The sequence below is a fragment of the Canis lupus genome, chromosome 10 (assembly GCF_011100685.1).
Source record: "Canis lupus familiaris isolate Mischka breed German Shepherd chromosome 10, alternate assembly UU_Cfam_GSD_1.0, whole genome shotgun sequence".
In the NCBI taxonomy this organism is placed as follows: Eukaryota; Metazoa; Chordata; class Mammalia; order Carnivora; family Canidae; genus Canis; species Canis lupus.
Genome location: NC_049231.1, coordinates 48,648,906 through 48,662,681, shown reverse-complemented (window position 1 = coordinate 48,662,681; position 13,776 = coordinate 48,648,906). Strand labels below are relative to the sequence as shown.

Here is a 13,776-nt window from a genome sequence, read left to right as displayed (position 1 = left end):
AGGGTCCTAGGATGGAGCCCTGCATCGGGCTCCACTTCTCCCTCTCCCTCTGCCCATCTCCCTGCTTGTGTGTTCTCTCTTTCTCTCACTCTTTCTCTCTCAAATAAATAAATAAAATATTTTTTAAAAAGAAATACATCAAACCCAGTAACAGGGAAAAATCAGAAGCTGCTAGGCCACAAACTTCAATTAGGAAATTTAAATTAGATTGAAGGAGAAATTTTAACCTAAAGATATTATTTTTTTTTTTTTTTTTAACCTAAAGATATTAAATAGAGTTATAGTAGCTTAAAGTGAACTGTTGCCCTACCTCATAGGATTTACTTGTTTTGGATGAAATAAAGGTTAGTGAATTTAATAAGAAGTCATATTGATGGACAGATCCTCTAGACTTGAGAATGAAAAGGAAATGTCTTTAAAAACTGCACCTTTTGTCATCATTCTTATTATAGTACAAGATTCTGATGTCTGATTCTCCATTGTTGGTGAAGCGAGGTGGGACCCTCTTGCAGTCCACAACTGTTGGGTTTGAGGGCAGAGAAGTGACAACAACTCATTGCGACAGTGACCCCCCCTGCAGAAACAGTTCTTATCCCAGACTGAGTTGGGGGGTGGGGGAGGCAGAGCTACCGCTCGGCTTCAAATCACAAAGTCCTAACTACCGAATCTGCTCCTCCTCTGTTGGATCTCTGCCTCCTCTCCAGGAGCGATGACAAGGAGATGGGTTGGCTTCTCATTAGACAGAGAAATAGGAGGGAGTGTCCATTGACCTAAGGAAAACATCTCCTGAAATCATGGCCTCTTTAATATAGACTGGCATATAAAAATGCATGTAAACAAGCATTTTTTATTTGAACATTAAATTTTATTGGTACAAAGCATGTGTTTTGTTATACTGGTGACTAATGCCTTTTAAAAATGAGATTTTGGAATGCCATTCTACTTATGTAACAAGATAAAGAGCTTTTAGAACATTGTTCTGGTGCAAACCTCTATAATAATAGTTGATTAACAACAAGACAACTTGAGGTGCCAAAAATATTTTCTGCAGAGCCCTCTATTAAGTGGGAAAAAGTTTTAGGCTTTTTCCCCCCCTTTAATGATATCCAAATGGTTTTTGTCTGAGAAACCTAGACTTCAAAAGTCATCAGTTTTCAAACATCAGTGCACAAAAATATTTATTTATGTGTGGATACCATGTTTGGTCCCTATTTCTCTAATGGGTTCAGTGATTTATTCAAAAATATCTAGTTAAAAATAAATTTACCCATGAGAGTTAGAAGAGGAAAATCTAGGAATGAAAATTAATAAACATGTCTGAAGTTATTACCAAAGGAAAAAATTACATTTATCTCAACACTGGCTGTCTTAGGAAGTCTTGGTTATGGCTCATGATCATGATTTACATTTTGTAGGAAAAGTGCTTTTTAGACTACAGATTAAATCCTGATGTTGGCGATGATGATGATGGTGGTGGTGATCACATTTATGGGAGTGTGCTTGTTCATAGAAACCACAGGAAATGCCAAGGAGGTAAAATAAACAAAGATATTTTTAACAAAGATAAAAAAATTTTTTGAAATAATGAATGTGGTTAACAATGAGTATTTTCCCAGGTCGGTCATTTCCTGGCACAGTGAAGTCTATGGACAGGTGAGTCCCTGGTCATATTCACCTGGAGTCAGGGGTCAGCCCTCTTGGGCTCTGCTGGGCCCCAGAACCTGGTATCTTGTGGAATCAGATGTCATAGCTTCTGCCCGGCTTCTGGAAGCTTCGGACTTGGGCCACTGAGGAAGATCTTTCCATGCTCACATTTTACAAGGATCCTAAGGTCTGCTGGGTATGCTATGTTGAAAAAGAAAAGTGATTAGTTCTCATGATCATGGAGCAAACCCAGAACTCATTCCAGGGAAAATAGTGGGGTTCTGGCCCCCCCTCCAAATTTTAAAGTTGATGTAATTCAGGGCAACCTTAGTCTCTCCAGATTGTCCCCTATTTGTGAGTTGAAGTGATCACAGGCCTAATCTGTATTCTGTTCTGAAACAAAACAAAACACCCTCTATCTCTGGCACAGTGAAAAGCTCATGGGCTTTGAGAACTGACAGCCTGAGTTTGAGTCTGGGTTCTTACCAACTGCATGACTTTGGGCTCACTTGCCTGTTTCCTCACTTGTAAATGGGAAAAATGATACTTTCTTCTCCCAATATTACAAGGCTTAAATGAGATAATATGTGGAAACCACCCAGCACATAGTAGACACCCAATAAATCCTCATCCCTCCACACCTCTTCTACAAAGGTCTATCCTACTTGGATGAATCTAGACTTTCCAGAGTCTGAGCACTCTTGGCTGTTCTTGTTTGCTTACTTACAAAAGATTTTCCAGGATATTTTTGTGTTTCTGGATTGTCAGATCATATGGGTGGTGTTTTGATCTTGAAATGGTTCTCAAGGTCTCTTCATCATTGGAATATTGCCCTTGAAGGAGCTAGAGCTGAGGTCAGAATGTCTCTGCAGGAGCGATGCACCTTACCTTTGTCTGCAGAGCCCCTTTCTAAAAGGAAGAGATGACCTATGTATCCATCTTCAACCTCAGGCTCCTCCTGGAAGGAGGAAAGAAGTAGTTCCATATACCCAGTCACTCTGACCCCTTGCTTCAAAGGGATGTTGTGTTAGTGGCTCTGTTCATGGCAGACTTTGTTGGAGAAAGATGCTCTTCAGAAGTGAGGCATTTCCTGAACCCCGCATATGTCACCACACAGAAGGCTGTCGTTCCACCTGAACACTGAGTGGGCTCTGGCTCTACCAGAGAGTAAAAGAAATAGTGATTTGTGAACAAAGGTAGGGATCTTAGCCTGGTCAAATTCAAGGTCATTCATTAATTCAACAGATATTTTCTGAGCACCTATCCCTGAGGGTATGGAGATTTTGCCCATTATTCCATAGTGACCACACCAAGGGACCCACTGTTTACATCAAGGTTGATTTGGGGATCCAGGGATGGGTTTTCAAGAGTAGGTAAATCCCCTATAACTGTGTGCCAAGGAGTACATGCATGTGTCTGCAATTCTGGAAAGAACATCCAGAACTTTCAATAGCTTCTCAGAAAGTTCAAAACCACCTGCCAGATGTGATCTGAATGTTCTCCCTGTACTCAGCTGGGGACCATAGGAATCTTGGCTCCAGTGTCCCTCCTGAGCATCCAGTTAGATAAAATATCATGACCCAGGATATGCTTACCATTCCCCAGAAGCCCATACCCATGACTGAGTATTTGCTGGATGGCCTTTCAACCACTTACCTGGACCATCACAGACTGGTCTGCATTTGGCTAAAGATAAATCATTTCCAACCATCTAGAACTTTAGCTGCATTCTGGCCTAAAGCTATAGGAAGAGCATTGAGCTTGGCCATGGAAGGTGGTGCTCTGAGCTGTGCTTGATCTCTGTTCTCTGACTGGGACATGAATGCCTGGCTGCAGGGTTATGTGTCCCTCCCTCAATAATGCACCCAGTATGCTGTCACCTAGAAGGTACTCAGCTCAGGTTCATGGAGTTGAAGTGAGAGAGGCTGATACTTCTTACACTGGGCTGGGAGGGGAAATCAGACCATATCAATAACCATAATGCAAAGTAGAAAGGGATCCATTTCATGAGAGAACTGCAGGTCAGAGACTCAGGGGCTGTAAGCACAGAAGATGATGAGATGATCTTGGCTCAAAGGCTGGTTCAATTGATGGGGAATCAGAGCAGCCTTTCCAAGGAGGAGCCCTAGAGGTGGGACTAGTAGAAGGTAGACAAGGAGATATGCAAACAAAGGGCATTTAAGGGAAGGGAGTGGCCTGGATCCGAGAACACCTGGTAGGGAGGTGCAGGGCAAGAGCAAGCAACCCAGTTAGACTGGAGCCAAAAGTACCTGGAAGGGACTGGCCAAACTAGGTTGGAAAGTCAATGAGTACCCACTGCTCTGTGCCTTCCTCACCCCAGCACTGGGCAATGGGCCTGGCTGTGGCCCCCTTGGCTGGGCCACTGAGCTATGGCTAGGTCTCCAGGCCAGGGCAACCCAACAAGGCTCAGTGCTGTGCCAGGTTATGCTCTTTCAGCTAAAGCATCATTGGTCTCAATGGAAGGTGCTCCTGATAGTTGGTTCTCAGAGCTCCTATGGCAGGCAGGCTGGGAGCAGATCTACAAATACTGGGGCCCGGGTACTCTCTCCCAGGGGATCACGTTTCAGCTTATAAGGTCGTCATTTATAAGCCGCGTTCCTCTCTGGTAATGAAATGAAGCAGGGCAGTGTTATTGCATTTGAGATAGGATTTTTTTTTTCTCCTTCCACTCCACCCTTCTCACTTCACTCTCCCAGACTTCAGCTTATCTGTCTCCAGCTGATCTCTGGCATTTTCAGTGTTATAGCTCCTCACCACAGAGAGAACATTCTGGGAGGCAGTAAACATTGGAACTGTTGCTTAGTAGCCTCCAAATCTCCTTTAAAACGTTGTTTTAAGGAGTGCCTGGGTGGCGCAGTTGGTTGAGCATCTGACTTTTGGTTTCAGGTCGAGTCATAGTCTCAGGATCATGGGATAGAGCCCCAATTTGGGCTCCTAGCTCAGCAGGGAGTCTCCTTGATATTCTCTCTCTCCCTCTCCCTCTGTCCCTCCCACTTGTGCTCTCTCTCTAGAATAAATAAATCTAAAAAAAAAAAAAAGTCATTTCAATATCTCACTTCCTCTAAGTAGTCTTCCTGGATTGCCTTTCTCAAACACTTTGGTTCTTTTATGATGGTCTTGCCATTTATACAGGTGGTTCTCTTCTACTGTACCTGGTCCTCAAGGAACATTATAAATATTTCAAGCCCTGGGCCCTTTAAAGCATCAATTCTCTTGAATTATGAACAAAGAAAAAATTCAGAGCATGAAGTCCCTCTTTTAGGCTGAGGAGAAGGGGAGGAGGATTCTGTGTGGGAACTGTCTCCTCCAACAGCCTGGAAGCTTTGGTCTCCTCTCTTTCCACAGGGCGTACCCAAGGCTTGCTGAGGAGAAGGGTGAACTAGAAAGTGAGTGGGAGGCAGGTGGTGTGCAGCCCAGGCCCCTCAGCCCACTTTTCTGTAGGAAGCCAAGCAGAAGACAGTTGGGGGGGGGAGGGTTGTAGCCTAAAAGTCTGGGGGACACTTTGCATGGCCACGACCTGTTGCTGTCCTCAGCTCAGAAGACACAGTGCCTAAGGGAAAGTGTGGGACTTCCTTCTGCTTGGCTTTTGGAGACTGATGGGTTCGGGTCACACAGGAAGGCTGTGATGCAGACAGTACACCCTCAGTTCACCAGGTACCCCATCCTGGGCCCTGTACTTTGGTCAGGCCACCCCATTCCAGACCCTTGGTATCCATGCTGTCCTGGCCAGGACAAGGAGATTTTTGCAGATAAGGAGAAGGGCTAGGCCAAGTCTGAGAGGCGGCATGGGTACATTGACAGCTAAATATTTGCCTCACAAATTTCAACAGTGATCCCAAAGGGTGCAATGTCTGCATATTGAAAATCTGCCAGTTACAAAACTGTAACATTACTCTTTTAAATGTATCCAATGACATATAAATAGCATAGCAATTCGATACTCACCATCAGCTGTTTAAAAAATACCTAATAAGCTCTTCCTTACTAACAGAAATCTTATATTATTCCTCTTTCTCCTTGAATATGCATTTTCATTCCAATTCCCCCAGATATTTGCATCCTAATATATTTTTATGCTTATCATACTCTGTAGTAAAAATATGTATACACAAGTTAACTTTAAAAATCTCCTGTGATCATAAACTCCAGGTATTAAAAAGTTTCTAGATTATCCATGAAAATAGCTCCAGGTGTTAAAAAAAAAGTTTCTAGTTTGTTCATTAAAATAGTCTTCCTATAAAATTGATCAAAACACTAATGGATTTTAATAAATATTTAAGAAAAATACAATGTTAATAGATTGTTTAGATAATACAATGTTTAGATAATACAATAGATAATACAAAGTTTTTTATTTCAATTTTGGTATAGTTACTATACAGTGTTGTATTAGTGTCAGGTGTACAATATAGGGATTCAACAATTCTCTATATTATTCAGTGCTCATCCTAAGTATACTCTTAATCCCCATCACCTGTTTCACCCATCCCGCTACTCATCTCCCCTCTGGTAACCACCAGATTGTTCTCTATCTAGTTAAGAGTCTGTTTTTTGGTTTGTCTCATTTTTTTCTTCGTCCGTTTGTTTTATTCCCTAAATTACACATATGAATGAAATCATTTGGTATTTCTCTTTTTCTGATGGACATATTTTACTCAGCATAATACCCCCTAGCCCCATCCACGTTGTTGTAAATGCAAGATTTCACTCCTTTTTATGACCGAGTAATATTCCATTGTCTATATATGCCACATCTTTATCCATTCATCAGTTGATGCACACCAGGCTATTTCCATAATTCTGCTGTTGTTCATTATGCTGCAATAAATACAGGGTGCATAGATCTTTTTGAATTAGTGTTTTTGTATTTTTTGGGTAAATACCTAGTAGTGGAATTGCTGGATCATATGGTAGCTCTATTTTTAATTTTTTGAGGAATCTCCATACTGTTGCAAATGCATCTTTTAATGACACAGGAAAGATCTCTTTTATGCTTGCTCCTTTATCCATGAATAAACATTATTTATTGTTAGAATGGGACACTGCTTAGCTTCAATTCGATTGCTATTTTTCATTCCTTATAGATGTACATGCTAAGAAAATATGTCTACAGAAATATGATGGGAAGAGGGGGGCACTTAATGGGATGAGCACTGGGTGTTATGCTATATGTTGGCAAATCGAACTCCAATAAAAAAATATACCAAAAAAAAAGAAATATGATGGGAAGAAAAAGAGTTTTGTTGTAGCAGTGAGACTCAATTCTTTGAACCCCTTCCCAGTTATATGCCAAGATCATATAGTGATCTATCATCAAAAATCATTTTTAATGATCTATCAGCTGACAATTTAATTAGATCCTCCATCAATTTACCTGAATGCAAAGAATGGAGAATCAACTTCCTGGGGAAATTTATTCTTGGTCATTGCACTCATTCAGGTTTCTCAATTTCTAGAAAGTATATGAAAAAGTATATCTACTCTCACTTATGGATGACTATTGATTGCATCCTGCACTTTCTCACATTAAAGTGCTTTGTTTAACCGATATACTCTGAAAGGGTTCAGAAAAGGAAAATATTGTTAATTTTAACATATCTTGCTAATACAAAGTCTTTTTAAAATTCATATTACACACACACTTGGAGCTACAAAACAAGTTCATTCAATTTATGGATTTTGCTCACCATTTAGCTTAATTAGTTAAGCCAAAACTCACTGTCAAACCAAATGGCCAAATCAGACTCTCAATCAGAAAAAACTCAGACTTCATTTTTAAAAAAATATTTTATTTATTTATTCATGAGAGACACACAGAGAGAGATAGAGACATAGGCAAAGGGAGAAGCAGGCTCCCTGTGGGAAGCTTGATGTGGGACTTGATCCCAGGACCCCGGGATCATGCCCTGAGCTGAAGGCAGATGGTCAACTACTCCACCACCCAGGCACCCTCAGACTTCATTTTTTAATTCAAATAAATATGTTGACATGCATCCTGGAGACAATCTCACTTATGAATTCTATTTCTGGTAGAGGGAAAACGAGGCACAGAGGCTTGCCACGAGCTTGTCACTTGTAGGAAGTAAGGTGCTGCTAGCTTGATATTTGATCTGGGCACTCTCTTTGTTTTACTTTTAGGGGATCCTCCCACAGAAAGGATGCATCATTTGACAGTGGTCAGGGAATGGAAGAGGTGCGATTGTTAAATAAAAAATATCTTAAATTGTCCCTTTGTTTGATACCCTGGAGGTGTTAATCTCCTGGGAACCATGTACCGTAGGAATGAAAGCTCAGGGAGGGTAAAGGGAATCCTTGGCTTTTGAGAGGAAGAAGTGGGATTGGAGAACCCATAGGAGAAGCTTCAACCAGGAGATGTTCTCTGGGAGACCCGTTTTAGGAAAAATAGATGTAGAAGTTGAAAATCTAGAATTAGATTTCCTTAAACCACCTGTGTCCACATATCTTTTGGAAAGTCTTAGGTTACCCCTGGCCACACAGCATGCCCTGGTTTGAAGACCACTGGACGAACCCTAAGGAGTGACAGTGTGTCCAGACCCAGAGGTAGGCCATATTGTCCCTCACCTCTCACATCTGATGTCACTCACCAGACACTTACTGAGAGTCAGGCACAGGACTGGATCCCATGGGGAAAAAGTACACTCTCTGCTCCTGCCTATAAGGAGTCCATTTATTAGAAGCAAGTCACTAAGCCCAGCTCACATGCAAGGGGAGGAGACTAGCTACGGCATGGATGCCAGGAGGTGAGCATCATTGGGAGCCATCTCAAAAGCTGCCTGTCATGGTACTTCATGCTTTTTCCAACTCAGATGTGAGTCTGGTTGCTTGCTGGGGAAAGAGGAATAATCTCACCCCACAGCTTGTAACAGAAATAATAAAAGTAATAAGAAATGATAAAAGTTTTCACACATGTATGGAGACATTCACTACTATGTTGTTGATAATAACAAAAAATTGGAAAACAGGGCAGATGTCCCTTCAAAGGTCTAGGAAGTGACTGGGTAGTAGGTACCTTCCCCTTCCCACCCCAACCCCTGTTCAGCTCAATCAATTTAGGCCATGAAGTAGGAAGGGAGAAGTGAGCAGAGCAGAGTCTAACAGTTCCAGTCCTCCTTCACCCCCTCCCTTCGCTTTGGCCCACGGGAATGTGCAGAGGCTAGCTGTGAAGGCAGGTGAAACCAGAAATGGGGGACCTGCAGGGCCAGGGGGATGTGAAAGGACTGTGATAGCAAAGGGGATGAAGGACATGTTCTTTAGATGTGCCATCCTGGGAGAAACGGGGAGGTGTTGCTCAAGTGGTACCAAGTTTCAGTTATGCGAGGTGAAGCTCTGGGGATCCGATATCCAGCATGGTGACGATAGTTAATGATACTGTATCATATACTTGAAATTAGCTAAGAGGGTAGATCTTAAGTGTTTTTACTACACACATGCACACACACAAGAAAAGGAAAGAAAAGGAAGGGAAGGGAAAGGGAAGGGAAGGGAAGGGAAGGGAAGGGAAGGGAAGGGAAGGGAAGAGAAGGGAAGGGAAGGAAAAGAAAGGAAAAAAAGAAAAGAGCATGGTAACTATATGAGTTGATGGAGTTATTAATCAGCCTGAATGTGGTGATTATCTAACAATGTACACATATACCGGATCATCAGGTTGTACACCTTACATAGACAAACTTGTCAATTATACCTCAATAAAATGGGGGGGGGGGGGAGAGGCCAGGAAATGGCTTCCTATCAAGTAGAGGAAGAGAACTAGCTGCTCTTTTGTGTGCATGCTCTGTCTCTCTGTTTCTCTGTCTCTTGCTTACACACATCATTTCATCAATTATAAATCTATCTGTAAAATACTTGAATCCATATTTCTTCTAAACATCAGCACTAAGAATTTTTTTAAAATACTGAACAGCCAGGTGTAATATGAAGAAATGCACATTTCTTTACTTCCTTCTACATTTCCCCATCTATTTCTTCTGTGTATGTGTTGTGGGATCTGGGATATGAGGAACCAAAGTATTACTTTTAAATTGTGGACATTCTACACTCTTTATGTTCTTTTCAAAAATTGCTATTTACATGTTTTGAAACTATATTTACAATAATCATTTAAACTTTGTTGTATCCCTAAATATCTTCAATGCCTGCCAACACTCCTTTGTATTATGACCTTCCCATTCTTAAAAAAAAAAAAAAAAAAAAAGATTTTATTTACTTATTCACGAGAGGCACACAGAGAGAGGCAGAGACCCGGCAGAGGAAGAAGCAGGCTCCCTGTGGGGAGTCTGATGCGGGATTCAATCCCAGGACCCTGGGATCACGACCTGAGCCAAAGGCGGATGCTCAACCACTGAGCCACCCAGGTGCCACTTGACCTACCCATTCTTTGGTTCATTTTCCTTCACCTCTCCATTGGTTGGAGTGGATCTTAAAGCAGTATTTTCAGGAAAGATGTTCCTGAGAATATCTAAGAATGCTTTTTTCTGAAACATTCATATGTGAATAATAAAATTGCAGTTTGACCAAGTTAGAACGTTTTCCCTTAAAACCTTGGAGACATTGTGTCACTTGTCTTCATCATCTCTTGCTAGTTGTTGAGATGCTTGAAGAAGGCTGATTTTTCATCATTTGATTATAATAACTTTGCACTGCTTGAAGATTTTTTCCTTTGTCCTTCTTTTTCTAGATTCTTGCCAAGATGTGCTTACTTATTGGTCTCTTAATTGATTTGTTCTGTGCAGTTGATTGAATAACATCCCCTCAAATTTCGCATCTACTTGGAATGTCAGAATGTGACCTTACTTGAAAATAAGGTCCTTAAAGATACAACTGCCTACAAATGAAATCACCCTGAATTTAGGGCACCCTACATCCAATGACTGGTGTCCTTATTAAGAGAGAACACATAGACACAGAGATGAAGGCCAAGTAAAGACAGAAGCCGAGGTTGGAGTTACCTGCCACAAGTCAAGGATCACCTGGGGCCACGAGAAGCTGGAAGAAGCAAGGAAGGATTCTTCCCTAGAGCCTTTGGAGGGGGCATAGCCCTGCTGACATGTTAATTTTGGACCTAGCCTCCAACACTGTAGGAGAAAAAATGCTTGTTGTTTTAAGCCACCCACTTTGAGGTGCCATGTTACAGCAGCCCTGGGAAGCTAACGCCGTCTGGAATGCAGGAGTCTTTTCAGTTTATAAACCATTTTTAGGTGAGTACATTGATCAGTTTCTTGTTCAAGTCACCTATAGGTCATGAGTATGGTTTCTGCTGTGTCTTTAATACCTATTATATTCTCTCTCGTTTTTATCTCCTTATCTTGCCTTCTGCATCCTGGGAGAGCTTCTCAAGCACCAGGAAAAATCGAGAAAGACAGAAATGGGCAAAAGATTACAGAATGTCCTTTCAGTGGCTGTACATCAGGTGTTGTACAGAGGACTCTTCAGGGTTATTAGATCCAGTGAGATCCTGAGTCTGTCATTATTTCTTTTTTTCTAGGCTGGGTTACAACCCTGTAGTATGCAGAGAACTGCTAGAAATGCATATGATTCCTGTCCTTGTGAATGGGGAAAGGAAAGAGGGAACCAGTGAGGGGAGAGGGGGTCTGAGCACCCCTGGGTCAGGAGGGTTCCCCAAAAGGGTGTTCACAGAATCTTAGTTTTTCCCAAACAACCGATTTTGTGTGTGTGTGTGTGTGTGTGTGTGTGTACGGACTGGCTCTATGCCTAGTGGAATTCTTAATTTTTCTCCAGCATCTTGATTGTCACTTTTAAATGGTTCACCGCATCTTAGTGTAGCTTAAGCATTTGCCAAGGTGGCCAAGAAGAAAAAAGTGGTTCCCGGAATTCTGATCTTTTTAATCACTGCTCCAGACTGGTTCTGGGAACTGAGAGGCACCATCTGCAAAAGGCTTTTGGAGGAAATGGGGTGGGAAGTGGGGTGGGTGGAGTTGTCAGGGAGAAGAATATGTCCCCAGATCCATTAGAGCAGTCTAGTCTAGGTGGAGCTCCGCTTTGAGGAGAAAACCATTTTGTGGTGTCTTCACTAAGCCTAGAGATTTTAACTTCATTTCCAGGTCCATGCTTGCTGTTCCCTTCTTGATTTATTTTGTTTTTTTGGCTGTTGTAACAGGAAAATCTACTCCCTTTTCAAACAAACAGCACTGAGAAAGATAGGATCGGAGAAGGTTCTCACTTAAAGTCTCACTTCTAAGATTCCAGAAAAGAAGCTGCTTCTTCCACTCCTGGGCCTCTGGCTTGGTCCTCTCATAGCCTGCAGCATGGAGGAAAGCAGAGGGACCTTGATCCCATAGATGCATATTGGGGTCAAGTTCCACCTCCTCCATAAAGTCATCCCTGGCCACCAGCCCACTGTCCTGTCTCTGTTCCCTCTGAGCTCCTAACTCACTCACCGTTCCACTCATTTTTATATTTAATTCCGGACTTGGGTGAATTATATGAATAATACCACTTTCCAATCTGCAATTCTTGTTTTTCCAGCTATGAACTCCTCAACAGCAAGGACCCTCTCCTGGCTTCCCTTATGCTCACCACAGCCCTAAGCGTGACGCTGGACTCCTGGTAGGAGTTTGGTAAATAGCTGAGTTCACCTGAGTTCAGCCTGGCCACTGCGGCAGATAAAGGCCACTTAGAAGCGGTCCGACTGCAGGCTTTCCTGAGGCCCGAACTATGCCAGGCCCCCGGAGCATTACCTCCAAAACTCCCATGCGGGGGCCTGCTTTTGGGAAATCATGAGAAATGTTAAAATCACTTAAGAGGAAGAATTATTGCACCTACTGCATGGCACCCCACCCGAAGCCTTTCACGGTGCTTGGCCTCCTGGGCTAGCATCTTTTCTCCCCAGCACCTGTTTCTTTTTTCTCAAGTGAAGGATCCCTTATTGCTCTCTGGGTGCCCCCACGTGTTCTATGCCTTCTCTTGGTTTTGGAGAAAGCACACCCTAACAAGCTTTGCCAAGCATCTTCATCCCTCTCCTTTGAGGAACTCTTTCAAATGTTCTCTTTCTCAGAAGGTCCTTCCTTACTGGGTAGAGGAGAGAGGAGGAAATGTTCCTTCTCTCCTTGTGCAAATGATTCTGTTCTGTTGAAAGCTATAAATACGAACTCGGTCTATTAATGCACTTATTTGGCAGGTAAAGATATTGATTCATGTAATTCCACTGTCATCTGGGGATAGTTCTTGTGCTTCCTCTGGGGTCTCTGTATGGACTTTCTGGGGCTAAGATGTCTGCAGTGTCTGTGTCTCCGCTTTCTCTTTTCTTTGTCCCTGGGGAGTTCATTCTTCTGTAGAGTCTCTGTTCTCCCCATCTTTTCCCTTCTCCTATTCAGATTGGCTCCTAAGAAAAGATTAGAGAGGTAAGACCCAAATACCATGCTTATGTCCTAGTGGGGGCAGGTAATGGAGGGAGAGGTCACATCAACTGAGTAAATCCCATAGAGCAATACCAGAGACAGGATGGGGATAAGGGTAAGGATAGGGCTGCTTTTTAGCAAAAGGCCTCCCTGGTGCCCCAGAAATTCACATACTTATCCAAACACTCTTTTAGGTGCCCTGGACTTGTTCAGAGTAGACATGGCTCCATCCAAGTCTGCAGTGTTTGGACTAACAGTCTCACCACAGAATCGATCAGAAAATTCTAGAGCTGAAAGGAAGGTTAGACCCCCGCCCTCTCCTCTAGCCTGCATGCCTTGCTTTGCTGATGAGAAAACCAAAGCCCTGACAGAAATGATGAATGGTCCTTCAATTTTTTAGGGCAGAGCTTGGCCTGGAGCCCTGGCTTCTTATTCTCCCCCCAAAGCTTGCTCATTATTCTTCTTTCCCCAGGTTTCATGGGTAGACTCAGTTGTTTACTTTTAGAATCAGCTCTTCTAGTGTCACAAAAAATGTCCTGCAGGCATCTTTTTGAGATAGTGTTGGATTTATAAAGCAACTGAGTAGAGAATTGACATTTTTGCAGTGATGGATCTTTCTCTCTGAGAATATGGTATAGCTCTGCATTTTTTCAAGTTCCTTTTATATGTTAAATTTTTGTTTTGGGGCACCTGGATGACTCAGCTAGTTAAGCGTCCAACTCTTGATTTCAGAACA

General features: G+C 42.4%; 1 long non-coding RNA gene across 23 annotated transcripts in view; it reads left to right on the top strand.

Moving 5' to 3' along the window:
• Positions 1-13,776, top strand: part of LOC111097728 — a 181,561-nt gene that overhangs the window by 136,220 nt on the left and 31,565 nt on the right. For 12 of the 23 annotated variants that reach the window (XR_005365842.1, XR_005365849.1, XR_005365841.1 and 9 more), the window contains 3 exons: positions 1,416-1,533; positions 1,617-1,653; positions 10,416-10,880. This is a non-coding gene — a long non-coding RNA (uncharacterized LOC111097728). Of the gene's footprint in view, positions 1-1,415; positions 1,534-1,616; positions 1,654-7,803; positions 7,859-10,360; positions 10,881-12,168; positions 12,250-13,234; positions 13,342-13,776 lie in introns of all 23 variants that reach the window. The other 11 variants (XR_005365845.1, XR_005365844.1, XR_005365836.1 and 8 more) reach the window with 9 other exon arrangements.